The following is a 25,515-nucleotide window of genomic DNA, read 5'->3' as shown; positions in this document are numbered from 1 at the left end:
CTATGGCATGGAGGTGAAATTGCAAAATTACAAATTCTGCCTATTAAGTGCACAATTGTAAGAGTCAGGAAAGTGCACATAACAATTCTTCACAAATCTGATGATCATATCTTTATGTGTACACACACAGAGAGAGGGGGGTGGGTGGGAAAATAACAGATTCCCAGTACAATGCAATTGTTACAGAAGCCAGACAATTTAACATAGATGGTGGGACCATACAGAAAAGAGAAGAAACAATTAAAACAAGTTCCCAATAATTTTTACAACACAACAATCCATTGCGTGCTACCATGATCACTCCCACTCCTCAGAATACTATCGGCACAGATCAATAATTCTAGTTCACTGAGCACACTTTTCATAGCACTTAGTGTTTACTATGAGAGGGAATCTGTTTTTCTCTTGTCTAAAAAGCAAAGGCATTTATACCATTCCAGTATAACATTACCTAAGCTTGCTTTTTAGCAAACAGCACTGAGACGGTGCTCTTCTCTAACATCATTAATCACCATGGAAACCTTCTCAGACTGACTTCAGGCCAGAAGTAAATACTGTCATCCCATATCATTTTGAGAGTAATACAGGAAAAGATCAGGTACCTTACAGCCTGCAGTTTCTGACTGAGGCCAAGAAATGTAAACGGAACAGATAAATAGCCACAGTTTCATTGGGTTTCCCCTGCAACACAACAAACCTAAGCTAAAATTGCCAAATTAAACCATACAGAGATATTTCAATTATCCTAGACTCAAAATCAGTTCTAATGAAACAAAGCAATTCTTATATTGATGCATTAGTACCACAAAAATGGGAGACAGATGAAGGTTTTATTAGATGTGCTCTTACTATCAATTTTCGTGGCATTATCAGATTACATAAAGGCCAGCTGGGAAAAGCAAAGAGGCCATTCTAATAAAATGCTCAATCTTGGCTGTTAGAGAGGTGTGGTGTATAATATCACATCAATTATGGTCTGATCCACTCTCTCACACAAAATTGACTTTATGAGGAACTCCAGATTTAAGAATTGGAAAGAAAGCATTTTTGTGGAGGGCATGGAGGAATAAGATGATGATTATTTTTACCTTAGATCAATTAATAGGCCCAGACGATGAGTTTTTGTCATTTTCTGATTTAAGTGCTACCTATAATCTACCTACTACGGCTGAATGGCAATACCTGCAATTGCAACACTTGCTGGAATCTAGGTTTGGTCTGGCCACTTTTACAGCTTCAGAACCTCCATTATCGTTAGAAACACTTATAGAAGCTGAACAGACACGTTGACCCACGACCCATAAGCATTTAGTAGTAGTAAATTAATATGATACCCATGGTCTAAGTCAGGATTAGAATGGAGAATTGGAGTGTCCTATTATGCCTGATCAATAGATTGCTGTCTTAGACTGAAGCTTCTATGGATCTTAGGCTGTGTCGTATTCAGCAAAAAATCTTGTTTCGGGTTTATTGGACTCCACAACACCTCTTCAAAAAGGGTCTGTCTAACTTACATAACTGTTGGAGATGTAATGTAACTAACGCTTCTTTAATTCATATGTTTTAGCAATGCCCAGTAGTGGCCTCCTTTTGGGAGGAGGTTATAAGGATGAACTTGGAATGAAACAATTTTTAATATGGAACAATGTGCACATCCTCCTAAACTACCTACTGGCTTCTTGGACGTTAACACATGGTGAGCGCAAATGGATTTTCAGAGTCCTTACTATAGGTAAAAGACTTGTATTATCACATTGGAAGGACAAATGCTCGCCTCCCATAGTGCAATGGACTGAGGACTTAACAACGTTTATCAACATTTGAACGGGTGTTATACAGGCGCAATTTGCGAATGGATATGGTCTGCTTTTCTTGAAACCTAAGCATAACTCTCCTCCCCTTTTTTAATGAATGGTATACCTGATGGAAATAATGGTATTCCTACATATGTAATGTTTTTTGTTATTGTTTTTCTTTTTCACAATTTACTTTTTTGTTTTGTTAATATTCACAATAAGAAAAGGAAAAATGCTCATTAATCTCTGCTCTCAGAAAGCACCCGTCCTAAATGAAGTGCAGCCAGTTGTATCATGTTATCTCCCTGCATATAAAACTTTTCCTATGCTAGCACAGCTGGTCATGAGAATATAGGAAGAGCCATGGTGAATCAGACCGAAGGCCTTATCTAGTTCAGCATTAGCCAAATAGCTGCCTGTGGTCACCCCACAATTAGGATACGAATACAATAGCATCCTCTGGCTCTCCAACAACTAGCACTATTATGCACACTGCCTTCGTCACTGGAAGTAATATATAGGCATCACGACAAGCACTGAATTCCATTGTTCAACTATGTGCTCTCTGAAGATGTGCTTCCTTTTATCTGTCCTGAGTATCCCACTATTCAGCTTCATTCTAGTATTATGAGGGAGAAAAATATCTCCCTATCCACTTTCTCCACACCATACATAATGTTGTAGACTTCAACCATGTCTCCATTTTTTTCTAAGCTGAACAGTCGGAGACATTGTAACTTTTCCTTGTAGGGGAGTTGCTCCAGGCCTCACTGATTTTGGGTGCCCTTTTCTGCACCTTTTTCAACTTTACAATACCCTTTTTGAGGTGTGGGGACCAGAACTATAGACAGTATTCCAAGTGTGGTCTCAAGACAGATTTGTATAAGGTAATCCGGATACTGACAGTTTTATTTTTGGTTCCTTTCCTTCTCCGCATGGAATTTACCTTTTCTGTAGCCGATGCACACTGGGTCAACAGTTTCATGGGACTATCTATTGGGCCTGTTCAGACAACATGCTAAGCCATGATTAGGCCACTAACCCTTTTGCAGCAAATGGTGAGAGAGCATCTTTAAACCATGGTTATGTAGCCACCGTGATTAGGAATGGTTCACATGACACACTAAGCCATAACGTTTAGCTCAAAATGATTAACCACCGTGGCTTAGGGTGTCACCTCAACAGGAGCATTATGTGTAAATAGATAAAAAAATATCCCAGAGTCAAGATGAATGCCTGTATGTACAATCAGAAGTCTTACTTTGTGATTGTACACTGGCTTTATCAGATACCAATGGCAGGAGTGAGGTCCTTTGGTCACCAGCCCCGCAGGCATCCAGGAGGCCTCTCACGCCCTTTACTTACAAGTAGTCATCCCCTGCCCTCCATCTTCCTTATAAAAGCTTCTTCTGTCGCTCTTATTTAAATGTAGGGTCTCAAAAGAGAAATACAATCAGTGGGTTCACAAAGGAAACATGAAGGTAAAGAGTTATCAGAAAGGAACAAGTCTAGGACTGCCAGGTGCTGCTAGCTGGGCCCTGACTGGCTTGGTCAGAACATAACATTTTTGCCTGGTTTCCAGAATTGTAGGATGTAGCAAGAATAAGAAAAATCCAGCAGAGCAGTTTCTGATACCAATGTGTATGCATGCCCTGTCATTTTGCATGCAATGAAGCTGAGTGATGGGATATTCAGGACAGATAAAGGTACTTCTTCACAGAGCACATAGTTAAACAATGGAATTCACTTCCACAAGGCGTAGTGATGGCTGTCGAACTGTTACAAAAATTGTGGATTACAACCCAATTAAACCAATGAAAAGGCATCCGGATGCAGTTTTCAAAAGGAAGGTTTATTTTCCACTCCAGGTACCAAGGAATCTTCTTTGTGCAAAGGTCCTCCCCTCATATCAAATGGGAGAGGGAAGGCCACAAACAGAGATTAACTTTTAGTTTTATACAGAGGGAAAAACATCCTACCCTTACAATTGGCTACTAGCCCAAATCGTCACCTTTAGCATCACCTGATGTGCTCAGATATGGAGAGAGCCCGTTGACCTTGCAAAACTCCCTGGGAGTAGAGGGTCTATTCTACTCATCTAAATCACTTAGAAATCACCCAAGGATGGCATTTTGGGGCAGGGAAATGAGGGATCTTGGGAGAAGGAGGGGAGAGAAGAAATGGGTGAAGGGAATAGTGGGAAATCATTTATTTTCCATAACAAACTTGGATGGCATTAAAAGGGAATTAGACAAATTCATGGAGGATAAGGCTATCGGTGGCTACTAGTCCTAGCGGCTATATGCTATTTTCAGGATCACAGATAGCATGCCTCTGAATAGATAGGGAAACAACACCAGGAGAGGGCTAGGGCCCTTGTGTCCCATTTTTAGGCTTCTCGACGATTAATCTTTTTTATTGTTTCCAAACACCAATAAATAAAAAACACTACAGTGTAAAATATAATACATATAAGAACACACACAAAAATCAAACAAAGCAAAAACAAACACAAGACACAAAAACAAAATGCTCTTCCAATATTCCCCCCAGCAAAAATATGTAACAATGTTGTTGTTATATTTTCTTACTCTATCACTGTCAAATCCAAATCTCTAATTTCTCTCTTAACATTTTCTACATTATTGGTTGAATCCACAGATGTACAAGTCATCTTTTTCTTGTCCCTTCATAAAGTTTACAAAAGGTTCTCACCATCTCTGCTAGCTCAAACATCTTCAGTACCCTTCAGTTCCCTTCGGTCTCAGCTGATGAACTGTCTAAAATACTGCGCTCATCAAAGCCTTCCACTTGTTCCCGTGATCTGATTCCCTCTCACGTCTTTATTAATCTTATCCCCGCTATCCTCCCGTCCTTGCTTCACATCATTAATTCTTCTCTGTCCTCTGGTTCATTTCCTTCTGCTTTTAAACATGCTACAGTCTCTCCCATTCTCAAAAAACCCACTCTTGATCGACTATCTCTGTCTAACTACCGACCTGTCTCTCTGTTGCCTCTTGTCTCAAAGATCCTGGAACGTGTGGCCTACTCTCATTGTCTTGACTTTCTCTCTAGTAACTCTGCTCTGGATCCCTTTCAATCTGGATTCCGTCCTTTGCATTCCACTGAAACAGCCCTTACCAAGATCACCAATGATCTTCTTACTGCCAAGTCTAAAGGCCATTATTCCGTTCTTATTCTCCTTGATCTAACCGCAGCCTTTGACACGGTTGATCACGATCTTCTCTTAGATTCCCTCCATGACCTTGGACTCTGTGGCTCTGTCTATAACTGGTTCGCCTCCTATCTAGAGGGTCGCTCTTTCAGCGTCTCGGCTAACGGCACCTCGTCCTCCTCTTTTCCCCTTTCAGTAGGGGTTCCGCAAGGCTCGGTGCTTGGCCCGTTGTTGTTTTCTTTATACATGCTGCCCTTGGGTAAGCTTATTCAATCTCATGGCCTCCAATATCACCTATATGCCGATGATACACAATTATATCTCTCATCTCCGGAACTTTCTCCTGATGTTCACGATCGTATCTCAGCATGTCTTTCAGATATCTCAGCCTGGCTGCTTCATCGTCGTTTGAAACTTAATATGGCAAAAACTGAACTGCTTGTTTTTCCTCCTAAACCTTCTCCTCACCTCTCATTCTCTCTTACTGTCAACGATGTCACGCTTACTCCAGTCAAGGAAGCTCGTAGTCTTGGCTTTATATTTGATTCCTCGCTCTCCTTTATTCCTCACATCGAGGCAGTAGCTAAATCCTGTCATTTCTGCCTGTATAATATTGCCAGGATTCGATCATTTTTGTCTGTCTCTTCTGCCAAGACTCTCGTTCACGCACTGGTTATCTCTCGGTTGGACTACTGCAACCTTCTTCTCTCTGGCCTTCCTTCGTCTCACATCAGTCCGCTGGTCTCTGTCCACCACTCTGCCGCTAAGATCATCTTCTTGGCCCGCCGCTCTGACCATGTCACTCCACTTCTGAAATCTCTTCATTGGCTTCCAATTCACTCCAGAATCCAATATAAACTTCTGTTGACCTTCTAAGCTTTTCACGGTCTAGCTCCTGCCTATCTCTCCTCTCTCATCTCACACTATTGCCCCGCTCGTGCTCTCCGCTCCTCTGATGCCATGCTTCTCGCCTGCCCAAGGACCTCTACTTCCCTTACTCGGCTTCGTCCTTTTTCTTCTGCTGCCCCTTACGCCTGGAACGCTCTTCCAGAACACTTGAAAACTACAAACTCAATCACAGCTTTTAAAACTCAGCTAAAAACTTTTCTGTTCCCTATAGCTTTTAAATATTGAGTTTGTTCTGACTCTATACTGTTTAGCTTCACCCTACCCAGTGCCTCTTTACACTTCCCTGTGCCTGTTTGCATTCTCTTTCCCTCCTTACTGTTTACTACAACTTTATTAGATTGTAAGCCTATGCGGCAGGGTCTTGCTATTTACTGTGTAATCTGTACAGCACCATGTACATTGATGGTGCTATATAAATAAATAATAATAATAATAATAATAATAACCCATTTTCCCCATTTTTAGGCTTCTCAAAGGCATCTGTTTGGCCACTGCGAGAAACAAGACGCTGGACTAGATTGTGCATACTGTAGTGATTACAGCAAAGTATACAGCTCATTTGTAAGGGGGAGGACACCTAGGCCAGTTGTTTTCTTAAAAACCAAGTTGCCAACATTAGCCTGAGGTCACACCTCCCTTGGCACAGTCAACCTGCTAGTAGAAAACATCAGGAAAGCTGTTTCAGAGATAAGAGGGAAGCCTTCCACCCCAAGCAAGGTTATCTTGATAGCTGATAATGCAGACATTGTTCTCAGGTTCAGTAAGGCAGCAAAGTAAATATATCTGCCTCTCTCACACCAGTTATGCTAGTTTGTGGGAGGGGGTGACTGTTTTCCAAAACTAACAGGTTTTTTCCATCATTTTCCATCTCCTGGTCATTCAGGCAAGGCACACTGCCCAATTTAGTGCTCCGCTCAATCATCCAACAGCAATGGATCAAAGGAGATACTATGACTTGATGGGCAATTAACCCACCCAGAACAAATATTCAGGGAAATACAGTAGTTAGCACAAAAAAAGAGGTCTTGTATCAAAGGAGTTACCATCGTAAAATAGGGAAAATCTAATCTTATTATTATTATTATTATTATTATTATTATTATTTATTTATATAGCACCATCAATGTACATGGTACAATGTACTCAGTTTTACGGTTCACACCTAACTCCTAGAAGTCCATGAAATGGATTACAGCAATAATGTAAACTGGTATAAACCAGAAATACTTGTGTATGTGCATTACTGTGTATCACTAAGGGCATAGCTAGACCAGCTGATGTCCCGGGAATTGTCCCGGGATCATCCCTGTGCATCCACATGACCCACAGGGCATCCCTGGAGCAGGGAGGGATGATCCCTCCCTTGGCCTGGGATATCGGTAGGCCCTTTCCCCCCGCTTTTTCTGCGGTCTCGGGATGATCCCAAGACTGTGGAAAGTGTGGCTGGGTGTCACGGGTTGTCCTGGCTCCTCGCGAGTAATCACAAAGAGCCGGGACCCGGGCATGGGGCACAGAGCTCCCTAGCTCTGAGCCCATCGGGGGTGGGGGGAGCGCGAGGTGTGTGTTGTTGTTTTTTTAATAAAACAAGACTTCGGTGGAGCGCTCGTGCAGTCCTGTTCCTTTAAGAAAAATAAATTCAAAATGGTACAATCCCCTCGTCCAGCCATAGCATTAGAATGATTTCTCTGGTATGCATGCCACTTTTCTTGATGGACTTTTGGGATTCATTAAAGGAAGACCCTTTTATTGTTTTTTTATTTATTTTATACATTATATTAATTACATAATTGTATAATATTACAAGTCAGGCGTTCCCTGATTTGTAATTGTCCTGCTCTGTTCTACTGTTCTTGTAATGTTTTAAATGTATTTACTGTGACATCCTGTTTTTAAATGGGTTTTTATATTGTATTGTATTAGTTTTGATGTAAGCCACAGGGATAATGGTATCAAGTGCAATATAAGTGGCTGAAAGATAATTTCAAATAGATAGTGTGTGTGTGTGTGTGTGTGTGTGTGTGTGTGTGTGTGTGTGCATGTGCGTGTGTATTACATAATTAAACTCCAAGCACAAATTTAACTCAAGTCTTCAGAGGTTTCAGTTGCAGCAGCCTCCAGCCTGGACTGCACACCCACATATCTTTGTAAGGAGGAAAGGAACTGTTGGGGCAAACTCTGGGAAAGGGGGGGAACCTAGTTGCCAGGGAGTTCTACCCATTCCAAAGGCAGACACCCTCCTCTCCACAGTCTGCTCCCCAGCCACTGTACAGTGGTTTCGAGTAGGTACACCCTCCCAATGCCTGCAATGCTGCAGTTCTCAATTGGTATAGCTACATTTCCCAACAGTTTCCTAGGGCATGTCTAGACCTCCGGCGTTCTGGGAGGGAGGACAGAGGATCTCACGATATGGTGATCACAAGATCCTCCCCCTCAGTCTACATGCAGCGCATGACGTCCCTGGAGTCCCTTCATAGGACTTCGCGGCCACCATTTTAAAACTTTTTTTTTTACAATATCTTTTTTTCTTTTTTTCTTTAAAAAAAAATTCCCACTCTCCCCATACCACCCCCGAGGGGCATGGAGCCCAGCTTCTCACGGTTACTCACGAGGAGCCAGGACAAACCGGGGCAGCGGGCCACACCTCCCGCGGTCTCGGGATCATCCCAAGACTGCAGGGGGAAACCAAGATAGAAAGGTAGGGCGATATCCCAAGGAAAGGGAGGGATCATCCCTCCCTGCTCCCGGGATCCCCTGTGTGTCATGTGGATGCACAGGGACGATACCAGGATGATCCCTGGGATATTGCCTCGTCTAGACATGCCCCTATTAAGAAAGTATATTTCTTGGGGCAGGGACCTATCCATTGTTTTATGATACTCTATATATATACTCTTGTACAGAAGGCAATGTATCTTAGAAGTGGCACTCTCTCCTGTACGATAAAGAAAGAAGCATCTTTTTTGAGCTTGTGCCCACCACCTACAGTTCTTGGCAGTAGCTGTGCTAAAAACGATTAATTAATTGCTGTCCAATTAATCAAGTGTTCCTTTTAAATCAATTAAGGCAACAAATTGGTCCATTAAATGCAGTAGGAATGGTGGAGCATGTGTGTGTGGAATCCCGACTCCAAAAATTAAAATTCTGGAATGGTGAGACACCTCCACCCAAATTTCAAAACACTGTTGTACTTTCATCAGACTTCATAGGAATGTCTTTTAAAATCTCCTCTTTAAAGGAGAGAAACAGGATGAAGAACGTAAGAATTGCCTTGCTGGATTAAACCAGGGATTTCTCTAGGTCTGTGCCCTGTCACCGGTAGCCTGCCAGATGCCCCGGGGAAGCTAAACACAGGGCATGATTACTGCAAAATATAATTATGAAACTGACTTTGCATGTAGCATTCCAATCTCAAGAGAATATGTTGAGCTGCTGTGGCAATCCCAATGAGGCACCCACAAAGAGGACCTCCCTACTATCAGCCCTTGGGATGCATCAAGAGAAGAATAATGTACACAGAAGGGCAGAGAGAGCAAATGACAATATCTTCATTTAGGGTATATGGTAATGGGCTAGGCAAGTAATCCAATGCACCCCAGGTAAAAGGCAAGGATAATGTCTGAAGTTGATACTAGACATGTGCACCTCACTGATAAGGGTTAGCAGTAATTTCCATGTATATATTTAAGACAAAATAAGTGCACACACCCAAGGAAGGTCAAAGTATATTTCCATGGATGAAAAATGTATTGAATGAGCCATCAGCTAGGCTAATAGTAGTGACCAAATACTTGCCTTCTACCGTAGCTGTTTCTATAACCAAACCTCAAAGTTATGTTACAGGCACAGATACATTCTGTTGCTGCACATACTTGTTCACATACATATGTCATTTGCATGTACACATGTGTAAGGACTGCTATAGATGTAAGGGGGCCTTTAACCAAAGGTGCACACAACAAAGGTGCACACAACAGATTTAATCACTATGCCCTTACAAATGGAGTAACACTTCCCACACTTCTACTTGAGGAAATTAGCTCAAACATTCATTAAAGTTGAAAAGTATGAACTTTATTTATTTATTTTTACAGATGTTTTTGTTTTTCGAAACAGATGAGTGTGCACTTGCTACAGAAGAGAAAAATGGCTTGGTTAGTATATCCAGCCCCTTAGCACATGGGACAGTACTCTAGTTCTAATAGGTCTAATTTCCATTTGCCAAATAAGGAGGAGACAGTGACACTATAGAAATCGCAGGAGATTGCAAGGCTTATGTGATCAAGGAGGTCTTGATGACCATGGTGGACCATGGGGGTGGAAATAGATTGACTTAGATGGAAAGGAGAAGAAATAGAGCAGGACCAGAAAAAAGGGAACCCAAATGAACCCAGATGGTAGCAAAAAGTTAGAAAAATGCAGTGGGCATAGCCTTCCTTCAGGCCGCTCAACTTTTAGGTCCAAATTAAAAATGGGGTAATAGCCTCAAGCCACTTAGACACTCCTGAGTACCAAATTGTCCAGGGACAGCAATGGAGGATGCAGTGGTAGTCATGACACAACTGGTACTCGCAGGAATGAAGGGGAAACCACACTGAGTCTAAGCTGTTATTAGAGACCACAGAGCAATAACGAAGAGGAAACCAAACTGAGTCTAAGCTGCTATTAGGGACTTCAGAGCCACCACAACTAGGTTAAAAAGAGATTTAGATTGACTGTCTTGCCAGTGCGGCTTCTGCATAAAGTTATAATTTTGTGTTGGGTCTGAGCACGTGTGCTAGCTGCTTCTCCATACCTTAAGTTCACTTCTTGACTGCTTCCCTTAGACTCTAAGATGACAATTTGCAAAAAGGTTTCAGAGTGCCTGCATGGCCTCACAGGTCAAACGGTGTCCTTACATACGGAATCCGGCTTTGGGGCTCAATGATCACTTAATGCAGCAAATAAGGTGGCTCAACTGGAAAGCAGGTGGGCAACTCTAGGATAGGCACCAGAGCAGAACAGATATTGTGCTAGGAAAGCAACCTGAGGCATAATATTAAAGCCAGTCAGACTCCAGGATATTCTCAGAGATGGGACGCACCAGCATGAGGGACGCCCAGGCAAAAAGAACGAACATCGACCAACCCAAATCCAAGACAATTAGAGGGTTTCAAACAAAGGGAACAAAGCGTTTGATGGCTCAGAGTCTGAACCCAGGATGGGTTAAAACAAAGGGAATAATAGTTTGGTTCTAGCAGCTGAACGGAATTGCTCAGGGAAGTTTCTTGCCACTTATTTAAATGTTTCTTTCACTAGTATAAAGGGTACTTTTGTGCAAAACTCAAACCAAAAGGTATCATCAATGGTCCTCAGGTAGTCCTTGATGTTGCTGATCTGTCTGTGAGTTAGGGAGACTTCAGGATTGGTCCCTTTCCCCCAGTAGGGTTTTTGATTGGCCAAATTCAAGGGAACCTTCATGGATTTGCCAGCTGTGTGGTGACATGGCAATCTGGCAGCCCTCAGCATGTTTCCACGGTTACATGGAACAACTCCTTTAACTCTAATCAAGGAGGAAGCAATGATACTCCATGGCTCCTGTCCGTCTGCGATGGTTCCAGAGCCTCAACATCGATTCCGCTGGCAGCATTTCAGGGTGTGCCTTCCGGAACACAAATGGATTCTTTGGCCAAGGTATCAGAGTTATGGCAATTAATTCCATAGCACACAATAACACATCTCAGGGACCCAGCATATCAGAAGCGGCTCTGTAACACTGTGCATGTATATTTATTTATTTATTTATTTATTTATTTATTACATTTTTATACCACTCAATAGCCAAAGCTCTATGGGCGGTTCACAAAAATTAAAACCATGAAAAGCATAAAAAACAACCAACAATCTAAAAACACAAATACAAAATACAATATACAAAGCACAACCAGGAAAAAACCACACAGCAAAAATTGATATAGGTTAAAATACAGAATTAAAACAAGGTTTAAATTTAACTTAAATTAGGTGTTAAAATACTGAGAAAATAAAAAGGTCTTCAGCTGGCGACGGAAAGAACACAGTGTAGATGTCAAGCGAACCTCTCTGGGGAGCTCGTTCCACAACCAGGGTGCCACAGCAGAGAAAGCCCTCCTCCTAGTAGCCACCTGCCTCACTTCCTTCGGCAGGGGCTCACGGAGAAGGGCCCCTGTGGATGATCTTAGGGTCCGGGTAGGTACATATGGGAGGAGGCGTTCCTTCAGATAACCTGGCCCCAAGCCATTTAGGGCTTTGAATGTTAGTACCAGCACTTTGAATCGGGCCCGGACCTGGACTGGCAGCCAATGAAGCTGGAAAAGGACTGGCATGATGTGATCTCGTCGGCCAGTCCCTGTTAGTAAACGGGCTGCCCTGTTTTGTACCATCTGAAGTTTCCGGAACATTTTCAAAGGCAGCCCCACATATAACACATTGCAGTAATCCAAACAAGAGGTTATCAGAGCATGGATAACTGTAGCTAGGCTAAATGGTTTAACATAGTTAAATGGTTTAAAATATGCACATAAGAAGTGCCTTATTTATTTATTTTAAGAACAGTGGCGAGTCCAGCCACTAACCAGGGAAGCAGGAGGACACCATAAATTACATTGGCCATGTGTGAAAGCCCTTCCGAGAAACCTCGTGGCTCTCACATTCCACACGGCCTCTAGGATCAGGCACAATCTGACAAACCAAAGTCAAACAAACAGTGTTACCGAGCTACCAATGTTAGTTTAACCAAGGATATTATCTGCACAGATCTCCAAGCACTTTATTTACATTAAATACTACTTGCGGCCTTTGCATGGGGTGGGGGGAGAGGAGAGGGATAACAAGAGCCATTTGCAAACCCATTGGCTAATAAGCGTAAGGTTCTCACATACAAAGGGCAGAGGAGAAGGAAGAGCCTGAGAATAGTTCTACCAATGACCAATAAAGCCATGACAGCTAACTGGAATCAGTATTCAGGGGCCCAAGTGGGATCTGCAGCAAATTGTTGCAGTGTGGATTGCTCTTGTTCAGCGTATTCCATTCCATTGTCCCCTCCCTCCTGGTTTTCAATCCCTCCTACAACAGTCAGTCAGCATTCTGTGACCACTGAGCATGCTTGTTTGGTCCTTACTGGGCTGTTTTGGGAGGGTTCTTCTCCCACCACAACTTTTAGATGTTTTCCCTAAAGATTTTTGCACTTCTGCAAACTTTGGAGTTCCCCTAAGCTTCCTGATAGCTCCCTCTTGTGCACGGACGGTGTTGTTTTAGCTACATAAGCAACAGCACTCACCTCTGAACATTATAAATAGAGGGAATGATTTTTATGATTAATACCAGAGGCTAGAGACCATCAAGGGATAACCATCAAGTTCATGGCCTGCTTGTGAGCCTCTCAAATGGCATCTGGCTGGATGCTGTTGGAAACAAAATACAGTCTAGGTGGGTGTTGGTCTCCTTCAAGAAAGCAGTTGTCATGTTTACAGGAACTCGTGTATGCAAACAAGAAGAGATATTATTTGTTCTTCCTCATGCTTTTCCTGATATTAAAGGGAGGGGGGAATCTCACACTGTGTGCTTTATCACTATGAACAAAGATTTTACTTGTGCTCATGAGAACAGTCTAGATTTTTCCCTTCCCTGGTGCAGCCGTTGAGAGGCCCGGTCTACTTCAATATCTGAGGACACCGTAAACATTTCACCCCCACATAAAATGCTGCTTAGCAGGAAATCATTTCCTTAACCAAAGTAATGGACTAATATTTTCCAAATGGAGTGTTGATGGTAAGCGGTTGAAAGGATAACCCCAGCGTCCCCAAACAAAGCTCATGAGACTCAAGCAGGAGAGAGGCTACCCTCAACACCAAAGAAGGTGACTGCCAATTGGTCGAGATGGTCTGATGAACTCACTAATCAATCCATTACATGGATTTGCCTTATACCAAATCAGACTCTTGGTCCAGCTAACTCAGTATTGTCCAGACTGATTGGCAGCTGCTCTCTAAGGTTGCAGGCAGAAGTCCTTTGGGTGGCCAGAGCCTGAACCTGGGATCTTCCACATGCAAAGCAGGTGCTCTACATTACCACTGAGCTACAGTTCTGCCCCACTAGACTTTGTGGTGGGTGTGCATACACACAGAGAGAGAGAGTTGTGTTTGCCAAGTTGCAGTAGACCTCTTGCTACACATTGCCTCTTCTCAGGGCATGTCTAGACCTACCGGGTGTAGAGAGACGGAGGTGGGAGGATCTCGCGATATGGTGATCGCAAGATCTCCCCCTCTGTCTACACAGGGCGCGCAATGTCCAGGAAGGACGAGGAGCTGGGACAAACCGTAACGCCCAGCCACACGTTCCGCTGTCTCAGGACAAGCCCGGGACTGTGGGGAAAAACTGAATTAAACTGTAGGGTCATATTCTGGGGCATGGGAGGGGTCATCCCTCTCTGCCGCCAGGATCCCCTGTGCGTCATGTGGACGCACAGGCATGATCCCGGGGCAATCCCCGGGATATCGCCCCATCTAGCCATGCTCTCAGTATGTGCCAAACAGTTCAGCATGTGTTACTTTGCTGTCTAATAGTTCTAGGAGTCAAATGAACACTGTCTAGTTTCCCCTATAAAAATATCCCTTATGCTCATTAAATCACACAAAGGACACACAGTCCCATGCCTGACCTGTTCATCTATAGGACTACTGCATAACTCAGAAAAAAAACGTTCTCCTTGTTCGTTTAGGAGTTCTCCACAAGCATTAAGGGAAACAGATGCAAAACCCATCAATTTCCGCATTACCTTCAAGGGCAAGGAGGTGATGAATACCCAATTGCTATTTGAGCTTCCAGGGAAGCTGACAATATTCAGTTTAAGGTGACACTGGCAAAACCATCTCATCAGCAACTTTAAAGAGCTGCTCTGATGTAACAGAGGGGCCACAGCAACAGATAACCTACAGTGATGTAATGAGCAGGAGAAATACACATGGTAGAGAGATGGAGAGCACAGAATCTCTAGGACTGATCCAACGGGTTCACCCAATTGTGACATCCTACTTGCAGGATGCCACATTCAGGAGATATTTTCATGGCTTGTGGGGTACCAAACAGGGGCAAGTTATTTCCCCCCCCCCCCCTTTACTAGCAGTGGCTAATGTGCTCTTTGCTTTTGGGTGCCATTTTCTCTCTTTACCAATAAGACACCATTCTGAGGGCAGAAAACATTGCCCTCCTTCTGATTTGGTTTCACAATGCAGCTACGTACCCAATACAACAGGCTACTTGAATGACATATGAAACCAAAACAGAGAAAGGCCACCACTTCCTACCCCTCTCTCTGGCACCTTACGTGGGGGGGGGGGGGAACAAGGACAGAGAAAAGGAAACAGCAATGCTATTACCATCACCCATAGGGTCATGAAAAAGTCAAGAGGAAGTAGTTTTGTGATATCTTTCATATACACCTAAAAGCCGCCATCTCTTCAAAATTTTCCAAGTTCGAAAACAAATTTTCAGCTCAACCACAAGAATTGTACATGTCATGTCTAAAATAGCCAGCCAAATCTTTGACGGAAGGCTTCTAGTAATACTGCTGATGTCAGCGCTGTTTTAGATACCCAGAAGTAATTAAACTAAACTGAACAAGAATGGCATGTATAGGATTGACAATAGTCTTTGCTCTTCAACAACAGTAGGTGGTTCTCCCCCGCCCCATCCCCCCTAAACACTAAAAACATTGGTCCAATACGATCTTAAGATAACAATGCATATTAGCCTTGAAAACAGGTAATGGGAGCGTTCACTCCCAAATATATATGAGATATGCAAGCACAGTTCTTCCAACAAGTACCAAGGGAATACAAATTTCTCCAGCCCAAAGGAGCAACTCAGTATATTAAATTAGAGCTACAAAAATAAAGTGCTGAGATTTTCTTCAAGGTTGCCAGCTTCACTGGCTGCAATCCTTGACACCTTTTGTTGCTTATGGTCTCTCTCTTTCTGTGTATCTAAGGAAGTAGGATGAATCTGAAGCCTTGGTAACTGGGTAATTAGCTGCAAGGAGCAAGCCAAAGAGTCAAGAATCCTTTGCCTGTTTCAGCTCAAGAGCTAGAATGGCAATCACTGCCTGAAGTTACACAGATACCATCTATGCAAACATCTGATGACACAGACACAATCAAATATGAGCTTTTATTCTCTTCTTGCCCCCGCCCATCCCCAAATGAAGATATCATTTATGGTTAATACTCTTGGCACGTTTGCCCCGTTGAATATAAACAGGAAACTTACCAAGTAGCACTTATCTGGGTAGATAAACCGAATTTGATTTGACTGTAGAGGGAAACCTCTCTTTCTGCCAAAAGAAAAAGATTACACAGTGTCACTTACACAAGATCCACTGAGCTAGGTCAGCTTTATAAATCCAAAGTTATATGCTACTATATGATCACTTCAAAAGAAAATTAATTTTAGTGGCCCTTAAACCTTATGTGGGAAAATGCAAGCTCTATATTTCAACTAAAGAAAGATTAATCATGCCTACTAGGGTTGGACATCACACAACTTTAGGCTAGGGCTGGGCGAAAGCATGCTAGGTGCTCTAAACTTCATCTTGCACTCGTCACATGCCCAATTTCTATTCACGTTTGTGATTGCTGCTTGCTCTGCAGAATGGGAAATTTGCGAAAATTGAGCAATAATCGAACGTGACATTTGCACAAATTTTGCACAACTTTCCTTTAGGTGTGCAAATCAAACACAAGCCCATGTCTGGAATTTGTAAAGATTTCTGGTGGACACCTGCTTGTGCTCATGATCGCATTTGGGCCTTCGAAAAAGGCATGCTCACATGTTTTGTGAGCAAAAACCAAATTCTCATAAAGCCTTACTCTAGGCCTGGTTTCTTCCTGAACCTGGTGACCAGCCAAGAAGTCTAAGGTACATGCATGTACCTTGTGAAGAAAACAACACCTGACTCAGAAATATATGGTATTGTGTTAGGTCAGATGTTACTTTCTACCTCTGAAGAGTGCTGTTTCTCATAACAAGGTTCAGGAAAACATCTGATTAAGTCCATAGAGTCAGAACAGATCTCTAACATTCTTAACTCCTGCAAGCACAAAAAGCAAAAATAGTATCATCATACTCATAGCTAAATGAATGCAGAGGAGAGGACAAAATTGTACACAGTATTTCGAATGTGTCTGCACTGTAGAATTATATAAGGGCCAGATAATATTGGTTCTGCGAACAGCAAACCCCACCCCCCTCTTCCTTTCCAATGGCTAATACTGGACATTTCAGCTGCACATTTCATTCTCCGTCTGATTTTCTGAACAGGAACATTAAACCTATCAAATGGCTAGGAATAATAACCAAAAAAGGCAAAAACAACGCTTAGTATATATTCCTGACATGACTCCGAAGGTCTGCATATTAAATTATTGCAAAAGAAAACAAAAAATTGAGTGGGGAAACATTTTGGTTTCCCCACTGCCAATGTCAACACGACAATCTGTCTCCAATTCCCCATTGTATAAAGCCTACAATTCTATTCTATGCTGTAATGTACAGTTACTGAGGAAACGACTGAGGCATTTCAAGCTGCAAAGTAGATCCAGGCCACAGAGGGTGCATACAGAAAAAGGATGTCCACTCTTGGTTCGCTCATGTTTTGCAGGGCAGCTACACATGGGCCTAGTTCAGACAACACGCTAAACCATGCTGCTTAACCACAAAATGGTTAAGGGAATGTTTAGCATGTTGTCTGAACCTGGCCCATGTTGTTAGCAAATCATGGACCTACAGTTTTGCCATGTTGCTTCCACAACTTTTTAGGTCTCAAAAATCCAACTTTAAAAAAGCACAGAAGAGCAGCACAATTTCCACAAGTGTAGAGAGCCTTAATGTAATTCTTCTGATTTTTCAAAGAGGTTTGGTGCACTGATGTATGGGAAACATGAAACTATTTATTGTATTTAAATCCCACCTGTTTTCCTCCAACGAACCCAAGGGGTGTGCATAATCCTCCTTCTCTCCATTTTATCCTCACAACAACAACCCTGTGAGGTAGGTTGAACTGAGAGTCTGTGACTGGCCCAAAAGCACCCAATGAGCTTCTGTAGCCAAGTGGAGACTACAACCCAGATCTCCCGACTCCAGTCCAACACTCTAACCCCTAAACCACACTGGCTCCCATTGCCATTTTGAACACCACTTCTCCAATACTGTAACACTCAGCACTTTCCATCTAGCTTGGGGCCTGTTCAAGAAGGTCACAGAGAAACTGGTGCTTGCCCTGAGGAGGGTAACCAGCAGGGTGAGAGATCTGGAAGTCATGTTTTATGAGGAAGAGCTGAAAACGATGAGGAAGTTTAGTCTTGAGAAAAGAAGATTCAGGGAAGATGTGATAACGGTCTTCAACTATCTGAAGGACTATCAGGCAAAACATGGTGAGCTGGTGGGCTCTCCTCCACTGGAAGCGGAAGCTAGACATCCATTTGTCAGGGATGCTGGAGTCGCACCTTGCATTGAGCCCAGGATTGGTCTAGATCACCTCCAAGGACCCTTCCAAGTATGACACTATGGCCTTACCTAGACCTAAGGTTTATCCCGGGATTGTCCCGGGGTCATCCCTGTTCATGTAAATGACACAAAGGATATCCCAGGAGCAGGCAGGGACAACCCCGGGCCGACCCCGGGATAAACCTTAGGTCTAGCTAAGGCCTATGAGCTCTTGCCTTTGTCTGCCTTCTTTCCTGCAAGATCCTATCTTGAGGACATCCACCCACCTCTAGTTTTAAGGGACATGCTTGTGCTTTAGAACTGGGGATTCATGATTGGAGATCTGCAGACCGGCTGCTGCTTCCAACTCTGCTGGTTCGAATACCCTTGACCTCCTTCCCTCCTGGCTTAGCCTCGACCCACCCACTGACAGAAATCCTCACTCCTGACACATCTTGCATTTTAATTTATCATACACTGCTCCAATCTCTCTCGATGTGGAGCAATTTATAACACTTATAATAAATAAATAAATAAATAAGCTACTCAGACTGGAAATGTTTTGGTGGTATTAAATTTTCCTTTATTGTTCCATGAAGTTTTGATTAAATGTGCATGTGTATAATATCTGTACAATATGGATGTGCTTCTCAGTTACAAGGAGCTTGGAGAGGCACATATAGAGAGAAAAATATGCCTTTATGATTGCCTTAAAACTACTAATTATCTGTCACACGTTTTTTTTTATTTGGATGGGGGGAGCTGCTATGGTCTCTTGAAACATCTGCTTGTTTTGGGCATTCCTGTATGACCTCGAAGGACCCTACGTTTCTGTTTTGTTGCTGCTTTTCAATCCCACTCCTCAAATAAATTAGTTTCTATGTAGGGAGTAGTCAAAGGAAGGAATTGCATGTTTCCCACCAGAGGAGGTCTGTTGTTGTAGCAGCAGCGGCCTTGGCCAGTACACAGTGGTCAGCTGGGAAGTTTTCCAGCAGATGGGCCCAGACAAAGCTAACCGTGTGGGGAGATGGTGCAGTCTGAATTCTGGAAGAAGCAGAGATGGCAGCAGCTTGATTATTGCTTGAAACTTTAAAAAGACCTAGACACTTACATGGCTAGATCATGCCCACTAAACCGGATGGGATAAAGCAAAATAACCCCAATTGTCAATTACTCTTCAGTTATGTGGCTTACAACTGACGAGCAATGCATGGACAGCTCAAGGAGCTACCTGTCTGGAAGCACCCAGAATTTCAAAGGAGCAATCTTTAAAAAAGAGTTCTCCGCAAAGTTACAAGCATGTAACGTCACAGTGATGGGCTTTCTGCAAGACTACTGTGAATGGCAACATTAATCATTCCCTTCCACAGATTAGATTTTCTACTTTCTAGAGAGAGAAAAAGACTGTACAAGTCCTAAAACTTCCCTATTATTATCCATAAAATTATTTAGTCATGGTACTCAGCAAGATATTAGAGTCTACGACCACTATCTTCAATCAATAGAACTGTGAGGAAATGTCATTAAAGCCAGAGGAACCCTGCTGAAGTAACTCTGAGATCATTCCAATATTTTTTTTAACAATTCCAGCTTCTTTCCCTTTCCTGAGTTCCTCAATTCAATCATTATACAACCTGAGAAGCGAGGGTTTCACAAGCTGCTAGAATAAGAAATTAGAACTGCTATAGGCCTTAAAACAGAACAGGATTTCATTTTAGTGCTCTCCGGAAGTAAAAAGCATTTAACTTTATTATAGAAGGCCACAAATGGGTGCTAAAATCAATTTCCAAATTCACGAACGGATTGCGTTGCCAGATGGCCACAGCAGTACAGCGAGCAATCTTCTTGCCCTATAGACTTGAGATGCAATGTTTTTGTTGTTCATAGAAGCATTCAAAAGTCGATCGCTTTACTCCTGAACCACTGATTTCGATTTGCCATGCACTGGAATGGCAACTCCCACTGCTTCTGACATCGATCTGCTATCAGTGGCAGCCAATCTCCCACATGTAAGGTATATACCATGTAGTCCCACCCCCCAAGGAGGTTCTCCCTGTTCCCATATTTTGATTTGCAGTTGGCAACAGACTCTCTCTGGTCTGTGTGTATGTGTGTCTGTTTAGTTTACTAATAACTTTTAATCAAGAATTAGTAACGCAAGAGAGATGTTAAAAGATGCTAAAGAAAACAGATCAAGAGTTTAAATAAATTATACTGTTTGTTGGATAAAGAAGACATTGGGCAATCTGACAGCAAAACTAAAACAGATTCTCATTACAGAAAGAGTCGCTGGCTACAAGTTTGGATTTTTAAAATGGGCAAGAGCTCAAAATCCCTAGAAGGAGGATTGTGCTCCCTTTACAAATCACAGGCAGACCTACCTTTTATTCCACGAAGAAGGAGGGAAGATCCTGCAATGTGATTATCACATGATCCCTCCTCCGTTTACACATGGGGCGTGACGACCTCAAGAGGAGAGGCGTCGCGCCTGCCATTTTTTTATTTTTAAAGCGACCGGAGCGCACAAACGCTCGTGCACAAAAGGTGAGTCTTTTTTAAAATTTTAATTATTTCCCCCACTCGCCCCACCCTACCCCTGATGGGTGCAACGCTCCTGAGGAGTGCTGCGCCCCGTGTGCAGCTCCTGGCTCTGTGCAAGGAATCGCCCAAGACCACGGAAAAACCGGGCCCAAAGTGTAGGGCCCTATCCCGGGGCAAGGGAGGGATGATCCCTCCCTGATCCCAGGATCCCCTGTGCGCCATGTAGATGCACAGGGATGATCCCGGGGTTTACCCCAGGAAAAAGCCACGTCTAGCTAAGGCCACAGACTCATACCAAAAGATGCCCAGAATCAAGAAACAGAAAAATGTTCTGTTATAAAACAATGGCAAGTTTTACTATTAAACAGGAGTTTTACACTACAATGTCTTTGTATGACTCAAGAGAAGTACTACCGCTCATACAGCTGTGCAGTGGTAACATTTGGAAAACCAAAAGCAACGCAGAAAGAGCACTGAACAGATTTAAGTCCCCTTTTTCACGTAATATAAAAATGTCACAATTCTTTGGACAGCTCAAACAGTTGCGTGCATTCTTGATGGTCAACAATTTATTAGAATGTAAGCCTATGCGGCAGGGTCTTGCTATTTACTGTTTTACTCTGTACAGCACCATGTACATTGATGGCGCTATATAAATAAATAAATAAATAATAATAATAATAATAATAACAACAATTTAACACTCAAGAAGCAGAGCGCATCGCAAAGTACTTAAATTAAATACAAATTCAGATGCAGAAATTATAAGATCAACCATGTAGCTAATAACATCAATTAATAGATGCATTTTGTTTCCTTTCCCTGTTCTTCTGCCTTCCAACTGAGAGGGAAAATTAGCCACAAGAGAAAGAACCATTGAAGATAAAAGAGCACAGCCAGCAACAGCCACCTCTTCCTTCTGGCAAAGAGCTTCTGCCCATGGCCCACTTTTGATCTGATTGGAGCTCTCTCTTTTCTACAAGCTCAAGGTGAACCAAAGTAAAAACCTGTGCAGGCTTTCCTCTTTCTAGGCCCAGACAGTGGGAGAGATTGTTCAGAGCTTTAAGCAAACTGAGCCATGTACAAGGTTATGCTATTATCTTACAAAGCCCTAAAGAACTTGGGACCAGGATACCTAGCAGACCGCTTTCCCTTATATACACCCAGGTGACGTTTACGATTGTCAGAGGAGCCCATGCTCGTCATTCCCAGACGAAGAGAATGCCGTCGTGAAGAACCTCGACAGCGGGCCTGCTCTGTAGCGGCACCCACCCTCTGGAAAACCCTCCCTCGTGTGTTTCGTGCGTCAAATCAGGTCAGATGCTGTCAAAATGAGTGAAAGCGTGCTTCAAAAAACTCAATCACACTGAATCAATGGTGTGGAGGGGGGAGAACACAGATATAATTAGTAAAATGACTTGGCACAAATCAGCTATAATCCAAACAGGCTGAATTATCCACATCTACAAAAGCATCATGATTAAAGATGCATCTAATATGAAGCTTATATATTGCTTTTTACGACATAGCCATACGTCCGTAAGTTTTTGTTTGTGGGTTAAAAATGAAAGGGCAGCATTTTAAATCAGAAAAAAGGGGTCAAGCACCACCTCCAGCCTCCCATTGCTCCAGTCATATTTGCACAGATACAAACCCAATTGCATTTCAGCAAATCTACTACTACTAAAATTGAGATTTGGAAGGGGTGGAGGGTGGAGAGAGGAGAGAGTGAAATTCTGGATTATGCAACAGCACAGGTTACAACAGAAAGATGTACGCATTTTTGTACCCTTTCGAAGTCAAGCTATGGCCCCAGATGTGTAGGAGGGTACAGATACTAAAAGTCTCTTTCCCTATATGTAAACAGTTTCAGAGGGCATAATTTCAATCAGTTTTCATACGCCAGTTAATTAGTTTCTGTTCACCAGTCAATATACTAAAGGAAAAGAAAGGGTATTAAAATTCCTGATGCTATTGTGTTTTAAAGGTCAGGAACAATTTAGGTGCAAATGAAACCACAATCACCCCGACCCTCTTATTTTTGTGACGCTCGGACAAGATACAAAAAAGCGCTATAATCCAAAGCACCACCCTGTGGTTCATGGTACCACTTAGGATCCCCTGTATAATCCATAAACATGGATGCAACATGGAGAAAAAACAAATGTCTACCACTTGGTCTTGGCCGGTGCCAGACTATTTTGCACCCTAGGCAAGATGAGCTACTTTCACACACACACACACCCAAAAAAAATGCCAACTTTGATTTTTAAGAACATATGTTTCCTGGAAAAAATAAGAAGCACAAAACTTGAAACTGCTAAATTTATTTTAAAGTGCAAGAAATACATCATGCGAATTATAGCAAACAAATTGGAAAGGAACATCTATGGGTCTAAAATGCATTATTTAAGAAGAATATCACCTCCAAATCATCCCCCCACAACTCACACGTGCGCGCACACACACACTCAGCATCACTCACTCCAAACAAACACACGCATGAACACATGCATTCACTCAAAGACCCCCTGCACCCCATTCACCCATACATTCTCTCTCTCTTCCGGGCGTGTTTCGGAAGTCTGAACGTGGAGCCGCCCCACCCCCACCCCAGTGTCCCCAGCTTCGCTTCAGTTGGGCGGGCGCGGGGCACCATCTCACCCGCCCAGGCCCAGCTGAATCCTCGGGCCAGGCCAGCTCACAGCCAACACGTGTGAGTGCTGCGCCCGGCGCACCCCTCTTAGCTTGGCACTCTAGGCGGCCGCCTGAGTGGCCTCTACTGTAGCACCGGCCCTGTCTTTGTTATACAAATGTGAAGTATGCAGAGGGCATGCCTCATGTAAACTATGGAGGAGGCCTAAACATCTGTTATCAGACACAGAGGGCAAAAGAACCACATAAATTATTCTCTCCACTAATTCTGTAAGACTTCTACTGAAATCCAGAAGTAACATTACCTCACTATCCGTCCCTCAACAGTTCTAATACATCTCACCTTTACTTATCTAGGCTATATGGGGAAACGTTTGATGTTCTATACATCTTGGTGAATGAAATTATGGCATGCTATCAAGTGAGAGTTTAGACTGTCTCCAGTTTAAAAATTAAATCTCTTTCTGTTTATAGATTGAGCTGGATTAGTCAATTGCAAACTATTTGTTTATTTTATGCATTTGTAACCTGTAAGAAGATAGGCCTAAAAATGGTGCAGATTGGAATTGTAAAACATTTGAGGCTAATCCCAGTAATTCATGCATAAAGAGTTTCCACCCCCCAACCACCCGAGTCTGTCCGTCTGGTTTTCCAGCTGGAAAAAAATATGCTGCATTGGATGACACATTTTTCATTTTAGCATGTACAGAAACTACACTCAAACAATTTTATCCAAAGCATTCTCTAAGCAACAATTTTCAATACACATTATGTTGCACCAGAACTGCAGAATTTCCACATACCAGGAAAATATCCTCAGTTTTTTCAAGTACAGCTCCTAGATCTCATGGTGATCAGCTCCACTCTTCCCCTGATCCCACCAAGTTCAGAATTAATTTGCTAGGGTAACTCACACATTACCACCACTACAAGGGTTTCCAATAGGGCATCCGGTGTTATGTGTCTGTGTTTCTTCCAAATAGAGCATATACCTGAAGGTACTTTTTAGATACACACAGAACACCCCCACAACTTAGGGGTGCCTCTTCTTCCTCTTCAACCATTGGAGAGCAACACTGGCAATTTCCTAGGAGAGGCTCCAGGAGCGAACGGCACTCAGTTGCAATCCTTCCCCCTTCCCTTGGGCTATGAAGGCAGCCATCACTTATTTGCATAAACAAGAAGTAATTGCATCAAAAGTTAGTGATTCATCGATTTTACTCCTCTCCACAGTTAGGTTGTTGTTGTTGTTGTTGTTGTTGTTATATCAATATTGGATTCATTTTCCCCAAGATTCAACATCCGATTTTATACAAATTATCAACACAAGTAATTCATCTAGTCTGGAGCTATGATGGGAGAGAACCAGGATGCTAGAGAGCACGGCTGCAAGCTTCAAACTGGAGGGTGATGGCAGAACATGGAGTAACCCAAACTAAGCAAGGAACCCACTCATAAGTTCACCTTTCTTTGGAAACTCAATGGGGAAAAATTGGGAAGGAATCCGTTTCTTGAACAGACCAAGACAAATGGCAACAGACCACAGTAACCAAGGCTTTCAGAGTTGTATGCCTCAAAATTACATCTGTGTGAATAGCACAGATGTGATGTTAACATTTTGTTACTACATCCAGTAATAGCACCCTTACTTTGACTATTAAAGAGATTTTATCTAACTGCCAGAAGCTAAATGTGTGTATTTTTGAGACGGGACATTTTCAAACACATTTTGCTGCTGTATTAATTTGGGGAAATGCTATGCTGGAGTTGGCAGACACCATGACCCTCTAACAGCCTTCCCCAGAAAAGAAAACTAAGAAGAAACAAAGTGTGGGGGAAGGGGAGAGAGAGAGAGAGAGAGAGATCTGATTCTGCAAATCATCCAACTCTGACTAGCAAGCTGCCACTTAGGCCTTAGCTAGACCTAAGATTTATCCTGGGATC

The 25,515-nt window shown here is 42.7% G+C and overlaps 1 protein-coding gene across 3 annotated transcripts in view; it reads right to left on the bottom strand.

Moving 5' to 3' along the window:
* PLCB4 (phospholipase C beta 4) overlaps positions 1 to 25,515 on the bottom strand; it is a 237,214-nt gene that overhangs the window by 132,235 nt on the left and 79,464 nt on the right. For all 3 annotated transcript variants that reach the window (XM_063125320.1, XM_063125321.1, XM_063125322.1), the window contains exon 3: positions 16,162 to 16,225. The gene's annotated coding sequence lies outside the window, so the exon portion shown is untranslated. The remainder of the gene's footprint in view (positions 1 to 16,161; positions 16,226 to 25,515) is intronic.

The sequence above is a fragment of the Elgaria multicarinata genome, chromosome 4 (genome assembly GCF_023053635.1).
Source record: "Elgaria multicarinata webbii isolate HBS135686 ecotype San Diego chromosome 4, rElgMul1.1.pri, whole genome shotgun sequence".
Taxonomy (NCBI): Eukaryota; Metazoa; Chordata; class Lepidosauria; order Squamata; family Anguidae; genus Elgaria; species Elgaria multicarinata.
Note: the sequence above shows the minus strand (reverse complement) of the source record. Positions and strands in the feature narration are given on the sequence as shown.